The sequence below is a fragment of the Cryptomeria japonica genome, chromosome 2, assembly GCF_030272615.1.
Source record: "Cryptomeria japonica chromosome 2, Sugi_1.0, whole genome shotgun sequence".
Lineage (NCBI taxonomy): Eukaryota > Viridiplantae > Streptophyta > Pinopsida > Cupressales > Cupressaceae > Cryptomeria > Cryptomeria japonica.
In genome coordinates, this window is record NC_081406.1 from 98,178,881 (window position 1) to 98,206,139 (window position 27,259).

Consider the following 27,259-nt stretch of genomic DNA (forward strand, 5'->3'; position numbering starts at 1 on the left):
TTCTTCTTCAAGCCTCTTCAATTTATTTCCTATCCATTGTTATGAGATGATAAATTTTAAAAATTAAATTAAAAAACAGCCCATAAATTGAACTAATCATTAAGAAAATTTAAATAAGTCAAACATACTATTTATTAAGTGTGGTTTATAGGTGGAGATTAATGTTTTCCCTGCACTATTTTGATATTAGTGGCTACCTTGGAACCCGTGCATGATATAAAATACGAACTTAAAACGAAGTTTCTATCTCCTCAAATTTTTGTATTAAAAAATTCTTTTGTATTTTCTGCTGAGGTTTTTTTGACGTGTCTATTAAAAATTGGGGAAAAATATTAAGCATATCACCAAAGTTTCATGTTGAGGGTTCTGGTGGGAAATGGCATTTGCAAACCAGCCATAGAACTCAGAATCTAGTAGCTGTAGAATGAGCATTTGCATTCTTCAGTATCCGAATCATCTGGTGGAAGCTTTCCTCTTAACATTCCAGGCATGTACTAATATCATAACAAATGCCTTTGATCAGTCATTAACAATGTCATTTCTATGCATTTGCAGTTACCAACACAGCTCTATACAGCCACGCTAAGACTTATTTTGCTTTACCTTTTCTTTCTATAAGTTAAGACCTGTTGTTTGTTAGCTTTTTCTTTTCCATTTTACATATTTGTATGAAGCAGTCACACTGCTACTACTTTGCAGATTAGGATACGGACAATTCAGGTATGCTTACCCTTCGAACTCATTAATAATCAATACTGAACATGGTGTTGAACGCACTGATGTTCGTATTTGCTAAAAACTCTGACGAAAAATTTTGAACAGTTTTTTTACGCTAGGAATTTGTGCTGTTGAGAGTCCAGCAACTCTACAAGAGATGCCCCCTGTATCATGCATGCAATGTTCAAACAAAAAATAAAAGTTAAAACCATACAGCGGTGAGTCTGATAAACCAAAGTTCTAATTTATTTATTTTTTATTTAACATTTTTCAAGATGTATCTTCTATTATTTCATGGGACAAAGAATTACCTCAATCTGACTAAGGGAATTCCCTTACTTCGAAAGCTAGAAAAGATAACAAGGTACATATATTCAGTTTTTTTTCCCCAAATTTTATAAAATGCTACAGAAGATCTCCCTAAGCTTTCTTTGAGGCAATCAGCGTGTTAACTACGAGTTAATCAAAAGACTTAGGGATTTCAATCATTGTTTTCCTCTTCCACTACTTCATCGGTAGACCGGAAGCATAATCCAAACAGAGACCCTCTTATAGTCTTTCACCAAAGTAGACAAAGTTATACTGTATTGAAGGTGAAAATGGACTGGTGGGAAAAATAATAGTTTACAAATACCAAGTTCACAAAATATCTGATATATAGTTTGTGTTTCCATCTAAAAGACCTTTCAATGAGTTGCTGAGGATAAGTTTATTCTATACTTGTTTCTAAGCATGCCCAGGACAAGACTGCGGACAATAACATTAAGTCACTATTGAATATGACATCATGATGAAGTTTTAACAATTGTCTACCTTTGCCAGTTAATTATGTAAGCAATGTCCATGCAGCCTTCAATGCTAAATTTCTTAGGCTTTACTAAAAATACTTGTGCAAGGGCTCTTCAAATTAGGGAATGTAAACATCCATGTTTAGATGGACTCTCGTATGATATGTCAAACATCTGATATTTTAGTATAACAGTAAAAACAGTCAATTAAATGTTTATCTTTTTCCTAAAGAAATAAATTTGAATCCAAAATGATTAAAAAGTAAAAACCAATTGCTCCCTCCGTTAATACCTCATATCTCTGTTTATGCCCACACAGAATGACATGCCATAACATTAAAGCTGATAGAATATTCAAAATAGTCAATGTTCTCTTTGTAAATAGTGCCATACAGGAGAAAGTGATTATCAAGTTTAGAAGCATGACAAGCCAATGGACGATTACTATGATGAAAATAAATTTAGCGAAACTATTCATTGTTAGAGTGAGAATAGTAAATAAATTCATCAAAGAGGTATTTTTATGACATCGTATCTTCATGACAAACCAAATGTGTCTTCAACAAAGGTTTTGTTCTGACCAGTGAGATGAAACGGTGATGCCATGCTCACTCATCCTTTAGAGCATGTTTTGTATTTACATGGAAAAAGTTGCCAAAATCTAACACAAGTAGGCTAACATAAATTTTTCCAGGGCTTTTTAAAAAAAGTTAAGAAACACATCTGGGTAACAAAATTTTCTTTGACAAAAGCCATAATTTAAAGATAGAAAATAAACATAAACATACCTAGAACTGGCAAATTCAAACACTTTTCCAGTGCTGGAAAAGTGTTTTAAGTGCAATATCTGCATTACACAGTATAGCCAATTCTTGAGTTTTTTTATCAGTCCCCCTCCTCTTTGAAAATTTGACTTGCCTGCTTGTTGCATTCTCTATTCTCTTATGTCCATCTTCCCTCTACCCATAACTGCTTGAGATATATTCTTTTTTCCCAAATAATTTTGATATCTCAGAGTTACTATACAGGGGATATGAAGAAGATGATAAGGTGGCTTGGCATGGTCTTAGAATACAAAGGGCTACTGAATTAGTAAACTAATCAAGCAAGAAAGTATACTACTCAGAAATTAGAGTAGAAGCATTCTTATTTTAGGAAGAAAATCCCAATCTAGCCCAACAGCTAACCACACAGCTTCACATCCTTTTCAAAAATATGCTACCCAAAATGGAAAGGCCATCCATTCAAGAAGAATTCTATAAAACTAACTGTGTCAATTGATTTCTCTTCCTTAAGTAGATCTTGTTACTGAACAAAAAATAAATAGCTTGTACCAGAATGAACAATCAAATTGGGAAACTTGTTCTGTAGTGTAATATCCCTTAGGAATCTGCCCCTGTTTTGCTGATTTAGACTCCAAGGAATATTGTCAAACACTTTGCACACAAGGTTTGAACTTGCTGATTGATGATTCTTTCAGTATTTTAAACGAAGATGATGATAATATGCATTAAATAGGCTCAAAGAACATATGCAAATGACTGAAATGAAATGAGGATGTAATGCAAGATATATATAATGCAATTATATAGCTGATGTGCCACTACAGCCAAAGGGCATTAATGCAAACACTTGGCAAGCAACCTACCAAAGTAAATAAACACCTACAGCAAGAGGGTATTTTTGCAGACAATTCAATGCAACTCCAAACTCCTTTATTGCAGCCTTCAGACTGATTATATTGACTGGAAATGTATAGGCATTATCACAAATGGTTGGCATGCAAACTTATTATGACTGAAACTAATACCCATATGATGTTGCAGCAATAATGCATTAAGACAAACAGTTGTCTTGCATTCTAAACTCAGTAAACCTGATTGCAAGTGGATTGCCAAGTCTCAGCATACAAAGGCAAGATTGATTACAATGCAAGACTATTCGATGAAACAATTACAAGGCTGCCTCAGCATCGATTTAACTGAGTTAACTATATGCAAACTAGTATGAGAATGAAGCTGGAAATATTGACAGCAGATTGTAAACTTCCACGTGGCTGTGTTGAAGATTGTTTAGCAGTAATAACATGGCCTTCCAATGATGACTCTTTCAATCTGCTCTTCAAAACCCTTCTAGCTGCTCAAACAACTTGGATAATCTTTCACCATTAAGCTCGAACTTGACCTCTGGATGAAGCCAACAGTTAAGCAAATCTTCAGCTGATATCTCACAACCTCAGAATGCTGATACAATGAAGAAGCTACACTCTCCAATGCCGAAATAGCAGAAACCCTAAGGTTCCTTCTCCAAGAGAAGAGCTCTCCAAACGTACAAGTATAAAATGATCGAATGATGCCTTCATTTACTTTTCGATGGCCTTTATATATTTCTTCAATTAGGTCGATCCCTTCTAGAAGTCTCATTTAAATCATTAAATGCTTTTATAATTTCACTTAAGTCATTTAAATGACCACTTCAACCATAAAGTTATATTTTATCATTGTGATGCACTTTATTAAATGACTTTTAAGTCATTAAGTGGCCCCATTCACATAAAGTGGAAATATAACATTATAATTGCACTTTATAATTAATTATTAATAAAGTATTACTTTATTAATAAATAAAATAACATAACTCCAGAAATAATCATTATTTCTTGTTTCCGTCTGAACCTGGGAGTTAACCATTGTATCCACTGTGCATCCAACTGCCTTACTAAAAACAGTAAGGGCCCCTCTCTAACATCCCCTGACTTACTATAAATAGTAGGTCCCTTTAAACGGAACTAGAAACCTCTGAATATCAATGCCTCAGAACATATGAAGGATCTAGAGAGATAAACACTTACAATTGCCACCTGAAGAGCTCCATAACGCCCAAATTGGACCCTCTATTCCACCACACTAGCCTACGAAGGTCAACTGATAGGCTAATCCTTCGAATTCTGATGCTCATGCGAATGGGGACATTACATGTAGGATCTCAAAGGCGTGTCTGGGTAGGGATGGTCACAATTTTTTATTAGTCACCTGGCAGACAAAAAAATGCAGAAATGGTTGTTAAAACATTAAAAGGCACATAAATACCTTCATATGAGATTCAGGCTGATTGACATACCAAAGCTAGTTAAGCCTTTTACCATGCAACTTGTAAAGCACAGAATGACTTCTCTTGGCAAGATCAAAATACAAACATTTGGCAAGATCAGGGTGAACTTTCTTAAGGGAAGCAATCAGCTCGGGTGAATCATTCTTGGAATAATCAACAACACCTTGCCATGCACAATAGCCTAAATACCTGCATAGGTGAAAATGAAATTATGCTTATGCTATCAGTTTCTACACTCAAGTCTTAATTGGCATTTATCTTTACAATGTCTTTTGCAAAATTTACAGTGTGCTCATTAAAGAATTAAAATTTCAATTAGTCTCCTAAAATTATCTGCCCCTAAATAGCAATATTTGTAGAAGAAATGTATTCTGCAAATAAATGATCATTTAGAAAAGACTGCCAAATATATTTTGAAGATATAGATAAATTTGTCATTTCATGTAATTGATTGATGAACATATAAAAAGGAATTGAACTTTAGAATTGTACTGCTCGTTTTAAAGATAACCACACTTATTAAGATGTCTGAGCTCAAAGTTTTGCTGTGGAAAATTTCTCAAATAGCAGAATATGTACAGAGGTCTAAAGGCCAAGACATCCTGGTCATTCCAGAATTAGACATGATTGCAGGAGGAATTATTTCATCACTTTGAACCTTAGAAGGTCAATTGGCTCTCTTCTGTGTACCTAGGAAGAGGGTTTGTCCTGCTTAGTTGGATGGGTGGCAGCTCAAGCTTGTAGTATCTACTAAAACAAATTAGGGATCTAGGATTGGGAAACTGGAAATATTTGCATAGCACATGATCATCAACAATCCAATGCTTAACTTCAAAGCTTGGCTGTGGAAGTGGCGACTTGATATTCAAACTGATGCTAGGCTATGAAGGCCACAGCTGAGTAGAAGATTGCATCTAATGCTAATGATGACCCAGGAGTCCAAGCTATCACCTACATCAAGCTATTAGTATCTATTACGGAATTCGTGGGGACTCTATTTGTGTGCTTGGTATGTGTCCAGAAGATGATTTCTTTGTTTCCTCAAGAAGTTGCAACCTTTAAATTTAGGCACTAGACACCGCAAAAGATCTCCAAGGCTGCTAGATTGATTACATTCTCATGTCAACTGATTGCAACTAGGAGCATCAAGCTCCCTGTGTCTACCATTAACATAGTAGAAGCTTAAATGATGTACCTAAGAATCTATTTGTTTAGAACACCACATATTGTTAAACCCTAAAAACTGAGAGTGGTGAATGCAATGTTGTCAAAATCCCAGGGCAAAGGCCATATCACCATTAACGTTGACCTCTTCTGAAAGAGTTTCAACCACATATTGATCCAGAGCCTTGAGAGGGTTGAATAAGACAAGACAATTTTTGGACACTACTTCCCAAACCTGGTTGGATCCACTTGGATCAGACTCTCAACAGTCCACAAACCCCTCACAAGGCACTGAGCATCAGTGATGACATACCAAGTATGATGGACAACTCATCATGCAATACCTAGCCTAATCCCCTCTAGGCTTCAATACTCAATCACAAGACAAGCTTGAGCATGATATGGAATACCTTAGGTAGACATCCAAGAACCTTGGAACATGTGGGCAATGACTTTTGTAGACCCCAAATAGGTTTGGTTTGGTCACAACCTCCAGTCTAAAGTTTGGCACCTCATAGACCGCCTCTAGACCTAGTAGCTTTCAATGTAGGACAGCACCATCACACACAACCACAAGGTGCATGAACCCAGCTTACATACATGGAATGAATTGTTTGAACAAGGCCTAAAACATGTTACAAACTCAGACCTTGACACCTTGAATAGACCCTTAAAATGAAGACTCTCCTATTAGGCCTAGAGCCCCAATTAGGCCTATTTTACAAAGGGACTATCCTCCAATTTGATCAAAGAGCCTAACCACCTATTGGAACACCTCGAATACATCTCCAAACCACCGAATTCCACAATATTTGGGGTCCACCCCTTCAAGTTTCGGCCCACTTCACAAATTTGCAGTCAAATGATAACCTGTCACATAGAGATGCCAGGTTAAAACTGTTTGGATCTCACTTCTCCCTTCACGGCCATCCCTGCAACCTTGAGAATCTTATAGTACACATATAACCCTGACATTCTGCCAAGTGGCATGAATTTTGGACAGGGGAATGTCAAGTTATTAGCATTTTGGTTTAAAACCCTAGGTTTAGAGGGGTTTTCTTGACCCGGTAAGACAAAATTGATTGGATCTCCTTCAAATCTGCACCAAAACTTCTTAAACCGGTTGGGAATGAAAGTTAGTTCAATGCTCTAACATCCCATACATATCTTTGGCATCCACCAATCCGTACAAGAAGGTACAGAGGTCTGAAACACGTGATTTGCAGTGAATTGCAGGGAAAATAGTGATAGCTTTATTGCCAATCCTCCAAAAATGCATCAACAACCATTGCCTCGGTCAGAGAGAGGCTTATATAGTCCAATTACAACTTACCAACTGGCCATAACCACCTTTTGAACCATATGGCTGTTGGAATACAAATTTTGCAAAAGTTGTCATGCACTTTTTGCAACATTGACAACATTGTACTCTAGCCTATCAAACTCACCTAGACACATGTCAATCATGACAAATAGGCCACATATGGCTCAAATATGACAAATACATTGATCTCACCCATTGTTGCACACTTGGGTGACCATTGACCACTAGTTGACCAAATAGGTCTTGATAGGTTACAAAGCACAAAATGGCATGAATGCCTTACACCATTGTCAAAACATCATGAAATGGTCCAATGGACCTTATTACATCACAAAAACATGAAACAACACAAAAACCAAAGACTATGATCCTCTTGAGCCTCTAGGTGCTCCCGCACCACATATTAAAAGGGCTTCTCTTGAGCAGAGTGCTTTGCTATCTCTAGCTCCAAGGGAACTCAACAGATCCTTTTAGCCCAAGTCACTCTGTAGATGACAACATCAGACTTAGCTGGCAAATAAAAGCTGTTGGTAGCAGAACAGATTCTTCCTCTATTGTTGACGAAGAGTACAAGTTCTGCACTTTTTGTCCCATTGCTAATCTGTCCCAATATTTTCAATTCCATTTCACTGTATTGTATTTTTGCAGGGACTGTCTGTTTTTTGACTAATGGCATGCATTTAATAATTTTACAGGGTTTAAAGTTTATTGAGCAGAAGCATAATTTTTAATTCCCTACCAAGGGAAAACCTTGCAAGCTGTCTATGTTGAAAATTTGCACTTCAACAACACAAGTGTAAATTTTATTTTGCAAAATATATCTCTAAATAGTTTTCAAAACACTACTATTCCTTGGCTACTGATTTTGGACCATGATTCTATCATAAACCTCCCAAAGAAAAAAGTTCTTAAACGAGACCTTTAATGAAACCTGCAACTAAATTCCAAATATTTTTACAACATATGTTCCATTTGCTCGAGGATTTGCCCATATGCACATGTCTTCCCATCCTAGAAACTTCTTGAATCTTCATCTCTGGTTGATAGCACTAGAAATTTGTCGAGGGAAGCAAATGGCATTGGAACAATCAGAATTGTCATGCCACCTGAAGTTACAATCGTTGTGTTGATATGGCAGTGTGACTACACACGAAGGCATAATACGTTTTGCAAAACTAAAGTCCAACTCCAGGGAAAAATTCTATGATATATCTTAAGTTTCTTTGGTATATGTTTGAAATATATAGAGTGGGTGTCACATTTTTGTTATCCATGCAGTCTCCTCCAACCGATCTAAAGATTATTCTATGCATGGAGCTTCTCAAGAAGTGTGTATCTCTCTTGTAATTAGGAAAGCCAAGATTTGAGGATGAAATGACTAGAATTTGGACTTGCAGAACTTATTATAAACTTGAATGTAATGTCCCCTTCTCAGCAGTAATCAGTTCAGTTGGCCGTTAGCCTATTCCGGAGACCCGTAGGCCGGAAGCAGAAATTAGGGTTTCCTACTTCTAGGGGGATATTTCAATGTTTTTGGTGGCTTGCATGTTGGAGTTTTACAGTTTTGATTCTGGATTCCTTCTGGGTTTTCAGAAAGATTCGCAATGATGGTACATGCATAGCAAGCAGTGGAGTTTGGTAAACTTACTATTTTTAGTAAGTGGGGGGCAAGGCTCATTTCTCTAGTTTTTTCTGGGTTTTTTGAGAGTTTCGCGATGGTGTGACATGCAAATGAATCTAGAGACTTTTCTGGACTTACTATTTTTAGTAAGTTGTGACGGCAGCTCAAAATGTGGTTAAAATGCATTTGGACCCACTTACTATTTTTAGCAATATGCTATTTTTAGTAAGTGCTATTTTTAGCAGTACTATTTTTGGCAGGGTTTTTGTAGCTTAGTGCAGTGGCTATATCTGGTAGGGCAGTTCTCTCAGTTTGATCTCCCATAATCTTGGAGCTTGTTTTGGCAAGTTCAGTATTTGATGAAATGGTGTTTTAAGTGAATTATAACTTAAGGCAAAAAAATGGACGACTTACCTAAGGGGTTGCTTAAGTTATATTAATATTATAAGTCATTTTCTCAATTATATATTTGGCGCTCACTTTATGTATTATTTGCATTTTAATAAAGTGATTTGTCTAGGCAAAATGGGACGACTTGGTGAAGGAATGAAATGAAATGAAATGCAATTTAAGGAAAATTTGAGTGTCATTGTTTAGTCCCACATTGGAGGGAAAAGGAGGTTCGATTTGGGAGGAAGTTATAAATAAGTGCCTTGGCCCTCATTTGAGACTATCCATGAATATTGTAATGAAGTGTTGTTGAAACTCTTGCTTCGAGGACTGCATACCTCCTAGCCTCCTTCAGTTTCGTGCTTGAAAGATAGCCCCTAGCCGAATATTGTGATTGTTTCTCATTCAAAGGAGCAGATTGGGCTTAACCAAGATGAAGATATTTGTTGTTTATTGATTTTTGACTGTTGTTTTTAGTTTTGGAGTTGCTGTTTTGTGTGGTGCTGAACGTGAAATTCATTAACAAGTCTTTGAAAGTTCAGGCTCTGTTTCTGGGTATTCTTCCTTTGTTTTCCTCTTGGTTAGGCGATCCATTTTGCTAAGTTTCGTGGATTTTGGTGTTGATTTGGATTTTCTAGACTAAATTGCCCTTCTTGCCAGGTCGTACAATGCTGGAGGCTGCCTTGGAAAGCATGCAGTGATATTGGCTCAGATTTGTAGCGAGTTGTTGGCGTTGGCTTGGACGCCTTCTCTTCAGAGATCATTCGCACTTGATTTCAAGTCATTCGGAGGTGTGTGAGTAAAGTTATGAGCATTTAGGTGATTTCTCTCATTGCTGGTCTGTTATTTCAGTTAGCTGTTCTTTATATCAGACCTGAATTATTTACCTATTTGGTTACTTTCCATATGTTGGATAGCTCATATTTGTTAGAGGATCCTATTGACGTGGCTAAAACCGTATTGGTACGACTCTTATCCGGCCAACGCAGAATAGAATGTTCTCGATGTGTATCCTATCCTCTCTCGAAATAAGGGATCCCTAATGCTGTTTTTAAGTGATCAACGGGGACGACCTCAAGGTTCCAACTGTCAGTTCATGACTGCAGGAGAACTCAGTTGTTTGATGTGTTTTGCTGGAAACACCAAGGGGACTTACGTGGTTAGATAAAATCAGTTTTGGTTGTATGGGTTCCCTAAGACTCTACAGTCTTGACTTCATCGAATTTCTCTTTAAGATGATGCTATTTGGACTTCAACTTTTTGATAAAAAAGGGAAAAAAGAGGGGAGCCGAGAGATAAAGCAGCTAATTAATCTATCTAAGACAACACATTCAGGAAAATAGATTGAAACCTTCAAAAACCAGATTCAACTTTACCAACTAACAAAGCACAATTACGTAAAACCTGATGCAATCTTCAAGGAGAGTTGGATTTTCATGCTATTAAACATAAATGTAGAACTTTTACATCCATCCATTTGATATTTAACAACTGAACTAAGCATATAAGTGGGTTCAGATTAACCATGCAGGGGGAGTGATAATCAATCAATCCTTAATGGTATGAACTCGAAGGTTTCTATCAAATACTAACCTGAAAATACTATCTGAAAACGAAATACTTGACATGAAAATTAAATAGTGAAGAAGGAGACCATGCACTCACATAAAATCAAGACAACTTTAACTTCCATTAAATCTGCATAAAGTTTGCCAGAGTTTCAGCAAGGATCTTAGAACTTATTACAAATAGAGGGAAAAACAATCCCTTATATAGATTTCCAAAATTGGATGAATGGCCCAGATTTAATCTTACAAGCGGCCCAGATTCATCCTCTAAGGCATGGCTGCCCATACCTATTAATAAGGAACAAATATCTGCCTACCAACTACCAACTAACTAATAACTACCCAACATAAAGTTGCTGTTTGCCCTCTCGGGTAAATGGTTAAATGCAGAAAGTAAATGCACAGAACATAATGGAAATATATTAAATAACCAGCCTCTGTATTAATTCCACAGTCCATGTACAATAAGTGCTTACATCTGACATGACTCACATGATCATACTTCGAAGAAAAGGTACACAGTATATAATACCCGAAGGGGTGTGACACAACCGTTGCGACTCCAACTACTTACCTGTCGGCTAACTAACTGACCGCCGTAACTCATTATTACCGACGACAACATAAACATAATATAACAACATAACATAATGATTATTCCCGTCAACATCATCCCCCCCAAGAAAAGAAGTCGACTCCGACGACTTAATACAAAATAGAGATGAACGGCAGGAACTACTGACGCCAGTCGGGCCCGGATCTTATACACTTCCTGCGTCCTCGCCTGAAAAACCCTTTTCTGCTACCATCCGATGCTCAAGTGCGGATTTCACCAATATTGCTTCCTTTGCCATCACAGTCCTCCTGTGCCTAACCCAAACTTGTCTGCAAAACACGTTTTTCAGTCTCAGCTTCCACCAACTGCTACTCAATTGATACTGTCTCCCTAGCCAATTTGTCCTTGATAGCCACCCGTGCTGCTCTCCCGGCATCCAACTCCTGCATATGCTGAACTAAGTCTCACACGACTATTGCCTCCAACCTGGTGGTCAGCTCCTCCCGAGCCCTCTGTGCATCCACCACGGCAACCTCACGTCCAGCCGAGACATATTCCGAGTTCCTCAAAGCGTACCAGTCATGCCTAGAGGTGGCCACAATCCACTGGCACAAATGCTAGGAGACACCTCAAATCCTCCATCACACTCCCCAAAGGCTAAAAACTGAACTGAATAACTCCCTGGTGTCATACAACTGCGCGGATCTGCAATGCCTTCCCTCAAACTCTGTTTGTTCCCAACCTCCAAATCCGTCTCCCTCTACGACTTATGGCTTCCCCGCCAATGCTTAGCTAGAGGCTTCTTTCTCACAATACGGACAACCACAACACTTCCCGTGGTCTTCTGTAGCTCAAAATAAACTGGGGGTTTGGGGGCAACGCCCCCAGTGGGGTCGAGGGGCAACGCCCCTCGCGGGGTCCTGGGGCAGCGCCCCAGGTGCGCGCACTGCATTTCTGTGATATTTTAAGATGCCAAAAACCCTTCTTTTCCACTCTGAATTTCCAGTGTCCTGGCTTCAAACTCCAGCGAATCATTTTAAATCTAGTCGTCGTCGTTCTTTTTTTTTTTTTTTTACTATAATGTTCCCGATGGCACCCCGGCCATACAACCTCCCTGTACGGTCAACAACAGCACTGGCACCTCCAATCGTGCGGCTGCTTGGTCTACCTGTGTCGGTCGTTTTGCCCTTATGTGGCTGTGTGGATTGTGCGGGCTTGGTCTCTTTTTTTCTTTTTCCTTTTGCGGCTGCTGCACATAACCCTTGCTGTGCATGTTGATCGGGCTGTACGGTGCGTGGTCGGGCCGTGCGGTGCGTCTTCCTCCTCCTTTATCCCTTGCTGTGCGGCGGTGTTCGGTGTTGTGCGGTGGTCGGGCTGTGCGGTGTGCGGTGGTGGGCCACCGCACGGTGTGACCGCCGCACGATGGTGTCCCCGTCGATGGTTCCACCGCACGGTGGTGTCACCGTCGGTGATTCCACCGCACGGTGGTGTCACCTTGGTGCTTTCACCGCACGGTGCTATCACCTTGGTCCCACCGTACGGTGGCCATTTTCCCTTTTCTTTTTTTTTTTTCGTTTTTTTCTTCGACCGTACGGTCGCTGTCGTACGACCGTGCGATTTTTCTTCTTCAAATTTTTGATCGTACAGTTGCCTGTCATACGACAGTACGCTTCTTTCTTTCTTTCTTCCAACCGTACAGTCATCTGCCGTACGGCCCCGTACGGTGGTGTTTTTTTTTTAAATTTTTTTTTTTAAAATTGTCTAGAAAGTCTTCGGCTCGGGTCCCCTGTCTCTGGGATCGCCCCTCATCCTTCTCGGTTTTCCTCGCCCAAAAGTCTCCTGCTTTTGTCCCGTGCCTCTCGAGTCGCTTGCCCGGCCTCTTAGGTCCCCTTCCATCCTCTCGGGTCCCCCTTCGGGCTCTCGGGTGTCCGTCCGGCCTCTCGGGTCCCCTGCGCGCTTCGCGTGGTAGGGTTTCAATTTGGGCCCGTTGGTGGCCAATCTATTTTCAATAGCCATCCGAAGTATTTTCAATAGCCATCCGAAGACCTGGAACCACAAATTCTACAGGGACCACGACCTCCTTCCCGTACATAAGAAGAAGAAGGATAATAAAGATTTTGAAGACTGCGGTCTTCCATACAGGGTTCCAATCGTGGCCAACACTCTTCGGATTATCTACGTTGCCAGGGTTTGGGGCGTCTCCCTTCCAATATTCTTTGTATTCTGGCAGGTACACCTCTGTTGGTTGCTCCGGTTCCTCTACTTCGAGCTTGTAGCTTTGGAACATTTTGTAATCCTCCATTTGCCAGTGGAAGAGCCCATTAAGTGAGCATATCTCATCTTCAGAACATCCCTCCAATTCGAGCACCCCTTCACTGTTCGGCTCCATCGCGTTCTTGCCCTTGCTTTCATCGGGACCCCCTTCCCCTTTATTAGAGTCCTTTGAGTCCGAGTCTGAAGAGGCGAGCTCTTCGCCGACATCTTGGGTGTGTAGGTCAATGGTATATTTCCGCCCTCCCTTCTCCATGGAAAGTGTATTTTTCTTCCAGTTGTGGTTTACCCTTGCGTTGATCAACCACGCTCTCCCCAGGATGGCGTCATAGCCTTTCTTCTTCGAGGGAATAACCACAAAATCTAACAAGAATGGTTGCGTACCAATTGTCACTTGCTGGGCCATCAACAGGCCGAGTGGCTTAATGCCGTGTTGGTCCGCTCCCACTAGGTTGAATGTGGGTGGCCATAGGGTGGGCTTCCCCAGCCGCTTCCATGTTTCTTCTGGTAGTACATTCACCCCAGATCCCCCGTCCACAATGGTGTCCTTCAGAATGGTCCCACGGATACCCATTTCTACCACGGCTGGGTGTCTACCACTGCTCACGGCTAGTAACATCGCGTCAGTCGAAGGGCTGACGGAAACCTCCACCTGTGGTGTACTCTTCGTAGCGGTGGCGGGAACCCCTACCTGTGGTGCACTCGACGATGCGGTGGTGGGAACCCCTACCTGTGGTGCACTCGACGATGCGGTGCTTTTCACATTGGTGAGGATGGCAGTCCTCAATTGTGGCATAGAGTCTAGAAGGTCTTTTACCTTTATCGACACCTCCATCTGCAATATTTGCCCAATGATGTTATTTTCCGCTTCCGTACGGAATGATGTACTCGCCACCTCGTTGTCCTGTTGTTCGGTCGTCATCTCACGTTCAATATTGGCCTTTGCCTCCTGTAATCTCTCCTTCTTCGTACGGGGGTCGGGATAAGTGGCTTTTTTCGTCTGGGTGCGGGTGATCGCCAGTACTTCTTTCTCACTAGTCTTCTCATCCTTCTCAATGTTGAGGAGATTAACCCCTGCTTGCGGGCAATTTGCGTCCTCATGGTCGCCTGGCCCACACCAACGGCAGAGGTGCTGAGGGGTGGCTTCCTTCGTGCAATCACGGGCGAAGTGCCCCCACTGATTACAAGCCCTACATTGGATAATTGGCCGGCCCTTGGCGTCATACTGGAGACGGCTTCCATTATTGTTATTGTTGCTATTCCTTCCGCCGCCGCGTCTATTGTCCCGGTATCCTCCAGATGATGTCGTTGTGTTAGTATGTTGGTCGGTACCTGCTGGTGCGGATGTTGTGGCTTGCTCCGTGAACAACACCTGGCTCATTTGCGTACCTCGGGTTTTCATGTTGTACGGGCACTCCTTGGTGGAGTGTCCCATCACTTGGCAAATCTCACAGAATGCCTTCTTTTGGCAAGTACCCTTTGTGTGCCCTTCCTCTTTGCACTCAGTGCACCATATGTCCCCTTTGTTCCGACCAGTGCTTCTCATTATTTTGAATTCCTTTCTCATTCGCTCCATGTCTTTCTGGAGCGCTTGCACCCGTTTGCCAGCCTCGTCGTCGCTGCTGCTTTCCTGTGAAGAGTCATTGTCCTCGGATGAGGATTTATTACTTTTCTTCTTCTTTGATGTTTTGTGTTCGCTCTCCAGGTCCATCGCCCTATTATAAGCGTCGTCATATGACGTCGGGGGTACAATTTTCATCTTCCTCCATAGGGAGGATTTCGACCCTTCAACGAACCATCGTTTCTTCAATCCATCTGCGGGTTGGCTTTCCATTTTACCCAAGAGTTCTTTCAACCTCCAACTGTATGCCCGTACTGTCTCCCTGGTACCTTGTTTGGTACTGTATATCTCCGTTACAATTTCATTGTCATCACGGAGCAACTGAAACTCCCCCGTGAATTCCTTTTGTAGATTGGCCCACGTGGCCACTTTTTGCTTGTCCACATCGGAGTACCAATCTATGGCAACTCCTCGTAACGTGGTTGGGAACTGCTGTACCCAGTCATCCTGGTTTGTTACTCCGTTGGCGAACCAAATGGTTTCACATGTACGATAGTGCCGTAAGGGGTCTTCCTTGCCCTCCCTTGTGAACTTTGGCAATTTTTGTTTACTCGCCATCCCACCGCTAGGTCTCGCTCCTCTAGTTCCTTGTGTGCTTGTACCTGGCGATCCTCCGCCTCCTGCAACTAAACCTCCACTCGTGGGTCCTCCGGAAAAAGTTGTTGACACCGAACCAAACAAATTGCCTCCCGTACGGTACCCTTGTGCTCCCTCGGCACCTTTAGTCGTATCGTCACCTTCCGGTGTCTCCCTCCGGTTGTCCTCTGAAATGGACAAATTCTTTAGCAAGTCTCTGGTAGCATCGATCAGGTTTAGACTTCGCCTTGTTTGTTCCACCAACTCTTCGCGGCTTCTTACCCTACGGTGGTATTCTGGCGAACTGTAGAGTTCTCCTTCGGCACCCTCCGTGACTCCTTCTGGCAGCCCTACAATAGTGTAGACAGTGTAGTTCTCTCCGTCTATCTCTGCCTCCGCAACCTCCGTGACACCTCTTGGGTTCCCTTCGGGCAACCCCTCGGCCGGTCGTCCCTCGGCAAGCTGCCTTAGCCTACGCCTTCGTTCTATCTGCTGTCTGAGATTCAACGCGGTTTGTGCCACTTCCCATTCGTCACTCTGTATCTTTTTATTTTTGTCCTTATTTAGTCTATTGGGCATAAGTCACTTCCATACACAGCAACCACACGCCATGTACACAAAAAAACTTTTATGATTTTGATTTTGATTTTGCCTTTCGGCCACAATTTATATCAACAGTGTGTCGGGATTATTACAAGGTTCAATTTCCTCCTGGCCTGCCGCCATCTCGTTCCGTTACCTATCGGCTGTTCTCTTCGTAGCGTTGCAGGATTTGTTGTCGTCGCTCTTCCTGGGCAATCTCCTCCAGGCGGGCCTGTTGTGCCAGCGATGCCTGTGCAAGCAACCGGGGGAGGTGGTTCATCAATCGGTTTACTGCCGGGCTAACCTCCAGTGCTGTCCACACGGCACTTGGTGGGGTTTTTGCCTCCGCCGCTTCTCGTCGAACGTATGTCTGAATGGCACAACTCTTCTCCTGTGTAAAGTTCTGTCCGCGCGTCGTCGGCCTCCGGGTTTACTTCACCAACGGGTAGGCCCATTGTGTCTGTGCGCCATCCGTGTCTTCCGTTCCCGAGTTCGTCTAGGCAACGGCGCCAAATGTTTGCCCTCTTGGGTAAACGGTTAAATGCAGAAAGTAAATGCACAGAACATAATGGAAATATATTAAATAACCAACCTCTGTATTAATTCCATAGTCCATGTACAATAAGTGCTTATAACATTACATCTGACACGACTCACATGATCATACTTCAAAGAAAAGGTACACAGTATATAATACCCGAAGGGGTGTGACACAACCGTTGCGACTCCAACTACCTACCCGTCGGCTAACTAACTGACCGCCATAACTCATTATTACCGACGACAACATAAACATAATATAACAACATAACATAATGATTATTCCCGTCAATAGTTGCTCCCCAAAAAGTGCACTTACATGGAGCTCAAAATCTGCAATGACTTTGGGTAGTTGGAAAGAAATAACTACTTTGGAAAAGTGCATTTGGAATTTGGAAAGAAACAACCATTTCTAGCAAAAGCATTTTTGAGAATCCCAAAGTAGATTCTCTCTCCAAAAAGCCCCTTTCTATATCCAAATAGTCCCCCCAGATATCCCGGTTCGCTGCGCGCTCCACCCGAACATGTTCTAGGAACTTTATGCACACAACCCTCACCAGATCGAGGGGAGGCATAGGTGGGTATAGCATCCGGTAAGCAATGTCCTTGCAGCGATTATCCACTTCTTCGACCACATGGGTCCAATAAGCTCTTTCGGTCCCATACTCTTGCATGGCCGTCTGAAATTTGCTGGCGCGTGCTAAATCATTAACAATGTATGCACCTTCCTTCTTTAACTTCCCAGAGGAGTTTGAATTCACTTGGATCCATGTTCGGATTCCGATTGTCAATTAGAATCTTTAAGAGTTTTGTTGAGTACTGCTCAATACGGAGTAGAGCTGCCTTGTTACTTTCCCAATCATCATTGAGGTTGTTTAAGACATCATTCTTCATTGCTATAGCTCAGAACCAATCTTCAAAAATACTGAGACCATAAGGCTCGAAGATTTGCTGCGCATTTGGAATTTTCATGCGGGTCCAGAATAAGGCTCTCATGATCGGAAGCAGATTGCCAATTATCTCCCGTTTCCTTCCAATGTCGTCCCTTAGGGATTTGACCCTTTGGAAGATTTTGCTTGCATCTTGCTCATAATCAGCTAAGTGACTAATCACCGTGCCCCCCATTCATGTGATCTCCTCTATCCACTCCTTAGCTGCTTTTGCGGTGTCTCGGGCACTCTCGAACTCAACTGTAGTCTTTTGCACCAATGCCAATGTAGGAATATGGGATTCAATAGCATGCTGATGTGGTTTTAGTAAATGATCTATGTACCCCTCAGCTTGCTTGGCCCGAGCTCGATATGCATCTCGTTCAGCAACCATGTCATCTAGCTGCCTTAGCATGTTCTGAACAGAGTCCTTGAACTCTTCTCTCTCCTGTTCTTTGGTCGCCTTCCCTAGGGGGATAGATGTGATGCTATAATCAGCCAATGCGACCTGTTCTGTTGGTTTGTCCTTGGGCGGAGCAGCAATATGAATCGTCTGATGCCTCTGTTCGTCCTTGGTGATCCTGGAGTAAGTTCTTGGCTTCTTCTTTCCTTTGGCTTGTGATTCTCCCATCTGAGAGAATATGTCCTCCAGGTTAATTGGCGGCTTGACAGCTGCTTTCCGTTGTGTCCGGGCTATCAACCAGTCATGAGGGATGGTTTGTCCTGATGTAACCACCAACTCCCCACCTTGTCCCCTAGATGTCTCAACAGACTCGCTGCCTATCCGTGGCTGATTGGACGTAGGTGGATTAGGCGTTGTATTTGGTCCTTTACTCTCAGTTGAATTTTCTCCCACCTCACTGAGCAACTGATTTGTAACTTCTAATAGTGGTTGCTCCTTAGTTCTACTAGGTTCTTGGGTTCTATCTTCTTCCTTTTCTTCCTCAATTGTGGTGTTATCTCTGTTGTCACCTTCCTCCTGCTGCACCTCATGTTTGCTCCCCTGTGTGAGCTCGTCTGTGAGTCTCCTTATCTGGAACATTCTCCATCTTCGACCCGATTTTCAGGTCTCTCCAAACCAATGATCTGTGTCTTTGTTTCTTGCTCACTTTGCGTCTGCGGATCATTCGTCTCTGGTGCAATTGGATCATTTGGTGAAGGTGGGGTAGGTAGATGATCAAGCTCAACTACATCATCATCCGAACTGGGATCCTTGGACAAGGTAGTGACTTCTGGCCTCCTAATTGGTATCTTTTCCCTTTTTGTTCTCTTTGATGTCCGGGTTCCCTTGCTGGCCTTTGCCTTCTTTCTTTTCTTCTCAGGTTTTCAACCTCTTCTTCCCTTGCCGCACTTGACGCTCCTTCATCCTCTGAAGAACGGGAATCAAGATTGCCCATCATATTATAGGTGAACGGGGTCCCCTCATGACTTTTTTTTTCTATCTGCTTGGATAGCCAGTTGTCTGTATATCTCCTAGGACCTTCCATGATGAACTCCAAGTCTGTGATCGGGTCCTGGGCCCAGTTAATGGGTGGTGGGAGGTCTTTGACTACCTCATAATCTTAGGTCTGTAGGCAATCTCCATAATCAACTTGATGAATACTAAGAGAGGGGGGGGGTGAATTAGTATACCAAAAAATACTGAACTCAAACACTTAAACAGTTTAGCAGTCAACCGATACAACAGATTTACTAACAAACCGGTTAAAACAAATGCAAACCAAACAATAAATAAGGCATTCACCCACAAGAGAACAATCACCATAACACAAGAAGTTTTGACGTGGAAACCCAAATGGGAAAAACCACGGTGAGCAAAAACTCACAAGTAACTATCTGCAGAATAGAAACCAGATCGGTTAAAGTCATACAATGTTCTTCACCAGAACAGATCCTGTTAGGAATCTAGATCTCTGTTAGGAGATAAGTCCTATTGAAGACTACCTTGTGAGAGGATTTTAGATTCATAGTTGTGAACCACCTTGTTAGAGGATTTACAAAGGCTTTGCCAGGCCTACTCGGTTAAGGGTTTCAGACTTGTCGAAGATGTGAGTAATCAACGAGTGAGTGATCTAGATACTAGCACAGTATGCTTGGTTAGATCCATGATAGCTCATTGTTAATGCACATTTAGCATTACTTCAGTCTTCAATTTCCACACTCTGTTTCTTCACACAGACCTGATCTTCTCTTCTATGATCGCACATACACAAACCTTATCAATTACTAAAACCCTAACCACTCCTAAAACCTTAGACATGATGTCCTTATAAAGGAATCTAATTTCATGTCGGTCCAATAGGATTACATTGCAAGTTCCTAGGTTTAGTGCATCTAGACACATTTGGTAACACGACACAAAATCACTGCCAAAGTGTCGGTGGATGATAACTCATCACAAAAATACCAGTTGGTAACTCATCACAGAGTAATACCGGTTCATACATTTTATCGATTATCGGTTGTCAAAATGAAGACTGGGAAAAGTGTTAACTACCGCTTTGTTCTTTCGTTCTGCTTGAGATCCTCGAACTGCTTGAGGTCATAATACCGCTTTGGGTCTTCAGTCGGTTTGTGACCGGTTAACACCTTCTGCAAAACACCAATAGTCTAAAGACTATGATACATAACACCGGTTGGAACAATTACCGGTTGAGCATAACTCATACATAAGGAAGTGATCATAAAACAAGTGTGTCCATCAATGACAATCACAACATCATCAAAATGCCAACAATCTCCCCCTTTGGCATTGATGGCAACACTTAGGAAAATTTTGACATCTAAGTGTTTTTACATCAAAAACATGTCATAATCAAAATTACTCCCCCTAAGCATATACACTATCCCTTTTGCAGAAAATACAATGTATACTACTCCCTTAATGAGATAAACATGGAAGTATACATAACATTCATCAAAATTTTAAATACTACTCCCCCTTTGCCAACAATGACAAAATAATGCAGAATAACCCCTGTTTCTCATTATCATTAAAATAATAAATGTTTATGACAATAATGAGTGAAACTTATCAAAAACCGATTTAAAATCCCGCATTAAAGTCTTCATGGATAAAGACCATGACTCAAGTAATGAGGTAGCCACCTCACTTTCCGTCTGCATCTGTGATACCTGTTCTTCCATGGCATCAATTGTACTCTTCTTTTGAGTTACCGTCAATGCTTCCAGATTGAGAAAGCACTTCTGAAGTATTTGCAGTCTGGGAAATAGAACGAGTTGAAGTTCCTGCAAATCTCTGGTCCGGTTGCTAATCTCCAGTTCTATCCTAGCAGACTGGAGCTGATACCGGTGAACAGTTTGCCCATATGAAGTGAAAGAATCATATAGCATCTTAAAGCTGCTTATGTATGTCTGCAAATCAGATTGCAGTTTATCCTTCTGTGCAAGCACATCATCACAAAATAGATGGGGTTGGCTAATTTTGCTCAGTAGAAGTTTTCCCTCATCCATAGCATCTCTTATATCCTTCTGCTCCTTCAGAAGTTGAGACCGGAGCTCATTTAGTTTCTGTACCGAGGCAGTATTTAGTGCCTTTTGATGCTTCTTCTGTGCATTAGCTTCAGCAACTTCTTCCAGGCATTGTACCTGGTCTTCTACAACTGTACAAAGAAGTTTTAGCTGGGCCAGAGAGGACTCGGTACTGGGGAGGTTAGTACCGGGAATCAAGTTGGTAAGAGTGTCAACCGCAGTTTGAATAACATCTTGTTCCTTTTTCCTCCTTAATGCTTCTAGTCGTTCTTGTGCAAGCTTTATGCTTTGGAGCAACTCCGATTCATTTGCAGATTGAGGTCAATAGGACTGGTGATGTCAGCCAGTTTGGCTTGACCACCGGTAGCCTTTGGAGTCTCCGCTTGCTTGTTCTTTTCCGCTTCCGTCTTCTCTTCCACTCTTTTCTTTTCCTCTTCTTTCTCCCTTTGTTCAACTTCATGCTTTTTCTTCTCTTCCTCCTTTCTTTCTTCTTTTTTTCGCTTCTCCTCTTCTTGTTTCTTGTCCTCCTCTGCTTTCCTCTTCTCCTCTTCTTTCCTCTTCTCCTCTTCTTTCCTTTTCTCCTCCTCTTTCTTCTTCTCCTCCTCTTTCTTCTTCTCTTCATCTTGTTTCCTCTTTTCTTCCTCTTTCCTTTTCTCATCTTCTTTTCTCTTTTCTTCTTTTTCCGCTTTCTCTTTGTCAGCCTTTTCCTTGTCTAGCTTTTGCTTTTCTGCTTTTTCTTTATCCTGTTTTTCCTTTTCTGCCTTTTCTTTATCAGCCTTTTCCTTTGCTGCGTCTGGAGTGACATCTTCACCATCCAAAGCATCAACATCAATGGTGTCCACCTGTTCAGCGATTGGTTCTCCTTCACTGTCATATACCTCATCTGGTTTTCCGGTTTCCGGTTCTTGTTTGGCCTTCTTGTTGGCCTTAGACACTTGATGCAACTGGACAGTAGCTTTGGCATGCAAATGAGTGTCCTCCTCTACTTCAGAGGTTTTGCCTTCCAGCAACCTGAGTCTTCTTCTTCTCATGAAGAAGAGACCTTTATGAGTGGCCATAATCTCATATAATTCGGAATTGGAGGCTTCAGGAAAGTACTGATCAAATACTTTCTCCCTTATTTCCTGTTCCTTTTCTATGGCAATGCGCCATTTGTTGTCTAAAGAATTGTACAAAGAATTAGGTGCCTCAGATCTAATTTCTGATGGCGATCGGTCATTCATACACAAATAATTAATGACTTCCCGTTCTGTTTCCGCTTTTTCACTATCGGTAAAATCATCAAAACACTCCTTTAGATCACTAAGCAATTTTCTTCTTATATTCTTGATAGTCCTTTGACAATGTGTCATTGGCTTATAAGAGGAAATGTCTATATTTACCAGTGCTGATGGTGCAGGTTCATTGCCGGTTGTCTTTGCTTTCTTCCTTGTTTGCCTAGTCTTCTTAGGCTGTACTTTAGGTTCTGTATCCTTAGACTCTGGTGAGTTGCTTTTAGTCTTCCGCTTCCTTTCAAATACTTTAGTGGGTGCAACTTTCGGTTTCTTCTTGGCAGGTGACTGCTTGGTCACTTTAGGACTTGCTGAGGTAACCGGTGCCGATATCGATGGCACCGCCTTTCCCTTCTTCATTGAAGGTTCTTCAACCGGTGTTACCCTTTCCAAGTAGGTGTCGGTTCTCTTATTCTTCTTTGGATCAAGAGGCGAGGCAAGTAGGGTAGAGGCATACCCATCTAACATGTCATACATCACCTCATATCCCATGGGCTCAACTTTTTCCTTTCTGGGCTCAACCGCCTCCATTATGCACTCATCTACTCTAATGGTAAAGCAGATGTCCTCTTCATACTTCTTAACAATATCTCCAGATATCCTCATCCTCTGGCTCATCTTCCGTTTGAATTCATCAAAGTATTATTTCAAGGCTTTAGGATATCCGGTTCCCACCGCTTGGAGACTTTCTCTGATTTGTTTGGTGATTGGTTGGTCAGCAGACCATTGAATATCACCGACTCCCGGGAAATAGCCTTGAAAGTAGAAAAACAGACCTACCAAAAGTTGTCCAAATTTGAATCTTAGGGCACTGTCCTGTTTGATGGACTTCAAGTTTATCAGAAGTTGCTTCTGCATACAGGTGCATAGATCAAATGAGGCGTCCTCCTTGATCATTCTGTAGGCAGCATTTACCGCAGCAGCAGAGATAGAGTTAATTCTGCTAGCATAGAACGTTCGGTATCCAATCACCATGCAAGCGTACTTGACCAAATCATCCTTGATGGTGTTGACGGTCATTCTCCGTTGGTCGCTCATAGAACCGGTGAGCTTAGTCATTTCAGTCTTGATGACTTTCCTTAGGGTAGGAACCTCACCAGTGTTGAAGAAACCGGTGACGACATGAATTGCTTCAGGCGTAATGTCATGCGTCCTCTCGAGATACATCTTGTCACCATACACTCTGCTCAGGATGATGTAGATGTGATCTTCCGTGAATTCTTCAATAAAGTAAACCGCATTGTGAAGTTTCTTCCTCTCTAGGATGCTATATTTTGGTTTGATCTTCTTGTCATCCCCGCAGGAAAAGACTTAGCTGGGAATGGATCACTAGAGATCCTAGGTCTTCCAATTTACAGTCAATGTACCTTGAAATATCATCTTCCACTATGACTCCAAAGGGTATCTGGGATAGGGCATTGTATTTCAGCTTCCGTTGGATAAAATCCGCTGAATTGACAGGTGCACTAGAACTGGAGTGCGATGCAGAAGCCATGATTTAACAGATAAACAAAGTTTCGAGAAATATCTTCAGAATTTTGAAATTTAGGGCTTGACAAATGCAGCTCACACTACACCACTTCGGTTGCTTGAATACCGCTTAGCGTTCTTCACTGATAGGTTGCAAGTACCTCAGAATTCTTCTGCTAGATTAGAATTCACTTTGAGTCGCAAGTCGAATCGCCTTTAGTTGCTCCGCACTTGAAAATTTCTTCGCTCGCAAACTGATAAGTGAAAATGACTTTGAAAATTCCTTTTAAACGAATTCTTCACCTACCATAATAAATGCTCCACCGCTAGGGTTCTGTTGTGACGTATTCACACATCGCCCCATTGCAAATGGGGACCCCTACTTTTTTGCTTTCTGGGTTTTTAGGGTTTGTCTGTTAGCCTTTGCATTTTGAGTGTTGCCAGGGGATCACTAGGATGGCAGGCTCTGCTTGAGCCAGGGTGAGTCCACAGGGCCTCGGAATTAGGGTTTCTTTGAGAGTCTTCCTTAGGGCCTGGTTTTGCTCTTGTTGCTAATTGTGTCTTGCTTGGTGAATAAGTATCATCCTTGAAGGTCTGAGCTAGGTCAAGTTGGTGAGTGATGAAGTCTGGAATGTCATCCTGATCTTCAAATGCCCTGAAATTTGGCTGTCTGGAAAACTGAAGAATCCTCCAAAAACTAGATTTTGCATTATAACTCTCGGAGGTCCTACACCACTCTCAAACATCCTAACAGTATATATGGAATATAACTTAAAGTATACTTATACTTAAATGTTATATTCCATAAAATAATCCTGACGGAGAGGCTAAAATGTCAAAATTCGTTCCTGACCCTTCCAAAGGGTCCAGAGCGAAAATTCACCAAGGACTCAGGATCTCGCCTAAGTCAAAGAGTGGTCGAGCAAATTTGCAAGGATATGGAAGGAAATGGATCTAGGATCGAGTCTTAGACAAAGTCAAGTCAGTTTGAAGGTGAATTGAGCCTAGAATAGGAATTTCGCTCCTGACCCTTCCAAAGGGTCCAGAGCGAATTCCTCTACAAGACACTCCACCTTGACCCAAACTATGAGCTAACCCATTCCTAGCCTTGAATGAAGGTAAAAGCACTTGTTTGAATGAAGAAATGCGAAAAAATGAAGTCAGGATCATAGCCTAAGATGAATTTCGCTCTTGACCCTTCCAAAGGGTCTAGAGCGAAATTCATATAAAACCCTATTTTTCTTCACAAAGTCTCCAAATGGATGCCAAGGTGAGCTTGATAGAGATCAAAGGAGGCCTAACAAGTTATGTCCAAGCCAAGGAAAGGAGAAAGGAATCAAGAAATGAGCCTAAAATGAGAATTTCGCTCCTCACCCTTCCGAAGGGTCCAGAGCGAAATTCATATTTCCTCTATTTTTCTCTTTAACATGGCCAAATTTGTAACTTCTAGGACCTGGTTGGAGGCCTTGGATACATGTTTGCCTTTCAAAGGAGGTTTGAGACTACAAAATGGTGAAAATCAACCTAGAATGGAAATTTCGCTTCTGACCCTTCCAAAGGGTCCAAAGCGAAATCTTCCATTTGACCTTCTATCTTGCCTAAAATGTTGAATAGAGTTTGAAAAGACCTTGAAATTGATCAAGTTTGAGAGAGAATTGGATAAATCAAGATTTTCGCTCCTAACCCTTCCAAAGGGTCTAGAGCGAAAATCCTCATAACCCTCATTTCCTTCCTAATTTTGGCTAAGTGTTGGTCTCTAGGGCATGTTGGAAGGTGGATTGGTATGTTCTTGGCTTGAGAGGGAGTTGGACGCTTGAAAGATGAAGATTTTGCCCAAATTATGAATTTCACTCCTGACCCTTCCAAAGGGTCCATAGCGAAATTCATTATAAACCTCATTTGCTCCCTTGCTTGGGCTTCAAACCTTGTTCCTTGGGTGGAGAATGATGTATTTTTGCCTTAAAAGAGGATTAGAGTTGAAAGGATGAGATGTTAAGCCTAGAGTGTGAATTTCGCTCCTGACCCTTCTAAAGGGTCCAGAGTGAAATTCCCCAAAACCACTCTTTTCCCTCAATTTTATGCCAAGTTTAGGGTGGTTCAAGGTGAATTAGGATTGGGAGTGTCCTTAGGTGTGACTTTGACTTGCCAGTGATCATCGAATTTGAAGGATTGAGCCAAAACATGAATTTCGCTCCTTACCCTTCCAAAGGGTCCAGAGCGAAATTCCTAGGATCACCCTTTTTCCCTTGCAAATCAAGTCAAGTTTTTTGGTTTTTATGGCCTAGATAGGAGTGAGGCGATGTGCCCTTGGTCTTGGAGGTGGATTGGAGTTGAAAGAATCAGGAAATAAGCCTAAAACAAGATTTTCGCTCTTGACCCTTCCAAAGGGTCCATAGCGAAAACCCTAAAATCCATCTTATCCTTCAAATTTTGTGCTAAGTCAAGCCTAGATCTAGGTGAGAGAAGCCCTTTGGATTGCCTTTGAATGATTTTTGATCACCAAAAATGCAAGTTTTGAGCTAAAACATGAAATTCGCTCCTAACCCTTCCAAAGGGTCCAAGGCGAAATCCTAGATAGGTCCTGTCCCTGGCCTTGATTTTGAGCGAATTTTCTCTTTTAGGCCTTTTGGGGATCAAGCAAATGTTGTCAAAATTGAGAGATGGATCCAAATGAGGGAATCAAGGGGAGACAAGGTGAGAAGAGTGGAATTGAGTGAGGGAAGACAAGCTAGCAATGAATTTCGCTCCTGACCCTTCCAAAGGGTCTAGAGCGAAATTCTTCAAATCAACTATTTTTTTCCCTTGTATGAGGCCAGGACTTTGATTCCTAGGGCGTGGTTGAGGATCGAATGGTGTTACTCTGCCTTGCAAGATGAAGTGAAGTGAAGGAGATGAAGAATCAAGCCTAAGACTTGAATTTCGCTCCTGACCCTTCCAAAGGGTCCAGGGCGAAATTCACAAAATGTCCTTTTTTCCTTCAAGCTTGAGATAAGCTAGGATAGTGGTCAAGGAGGATTGGACTTGGAGATTGCCACAATCATGCATTTGAGTAAGTTTTTGGGTCCAAGAGGTAAGGATTTTGAGCCAAGAATGAATTTCGCTCCTGACCCTTCCAAAGGGTCTAGAGCGAAATTCTAAATTTCACCTAACTTGCTCATGATAAAGGTCAAGGCATGGATCCTTGGGCTCTGGAGGAAGGAAAACTATTATATGTTTGCCTTGGGAGGAGTTTTGGAGTAAACAAGTGATAGAATCATCTTGGAATACA

The 27,259-nt window shown here is 41.8% G+C and overlaps 1 protein-coding gene across 4 annotated transcripts in view; it reads left to right on the plus strand.

Moving 5' to 3' along the window:
• Nucleotides 1-316: 316 nt before the first annotated feature.
• LOC131050802 (inositol-pentakisphosphate 2-kinase) overlaps nucleotides 317-27,259 on the plus strand; it is a 77,436-nt gene continuing 50,493 nt past the window's right edge. Inside the window, exons 1-3 of one of the 4 annotated variants that reach the window (XM_057985078.2) lie at nucleotides 702-720; nucleotides 823-935; nucleotides 9,776-9,906. The gene's annotated coding sequence lies outside the window, so the exon portion shown is untranslated. Of the gene's footprint in view, nucleotides 488-693; nucleotides 721-822; nucleotides 936-9,775; nucleotides 9,907-27,259 lie in introns of those variants that run through there. The other 3 variants (XM_057985077.2, XM_057985079.2, XM_057985076.2) reach the window with 3 other exon arrangements.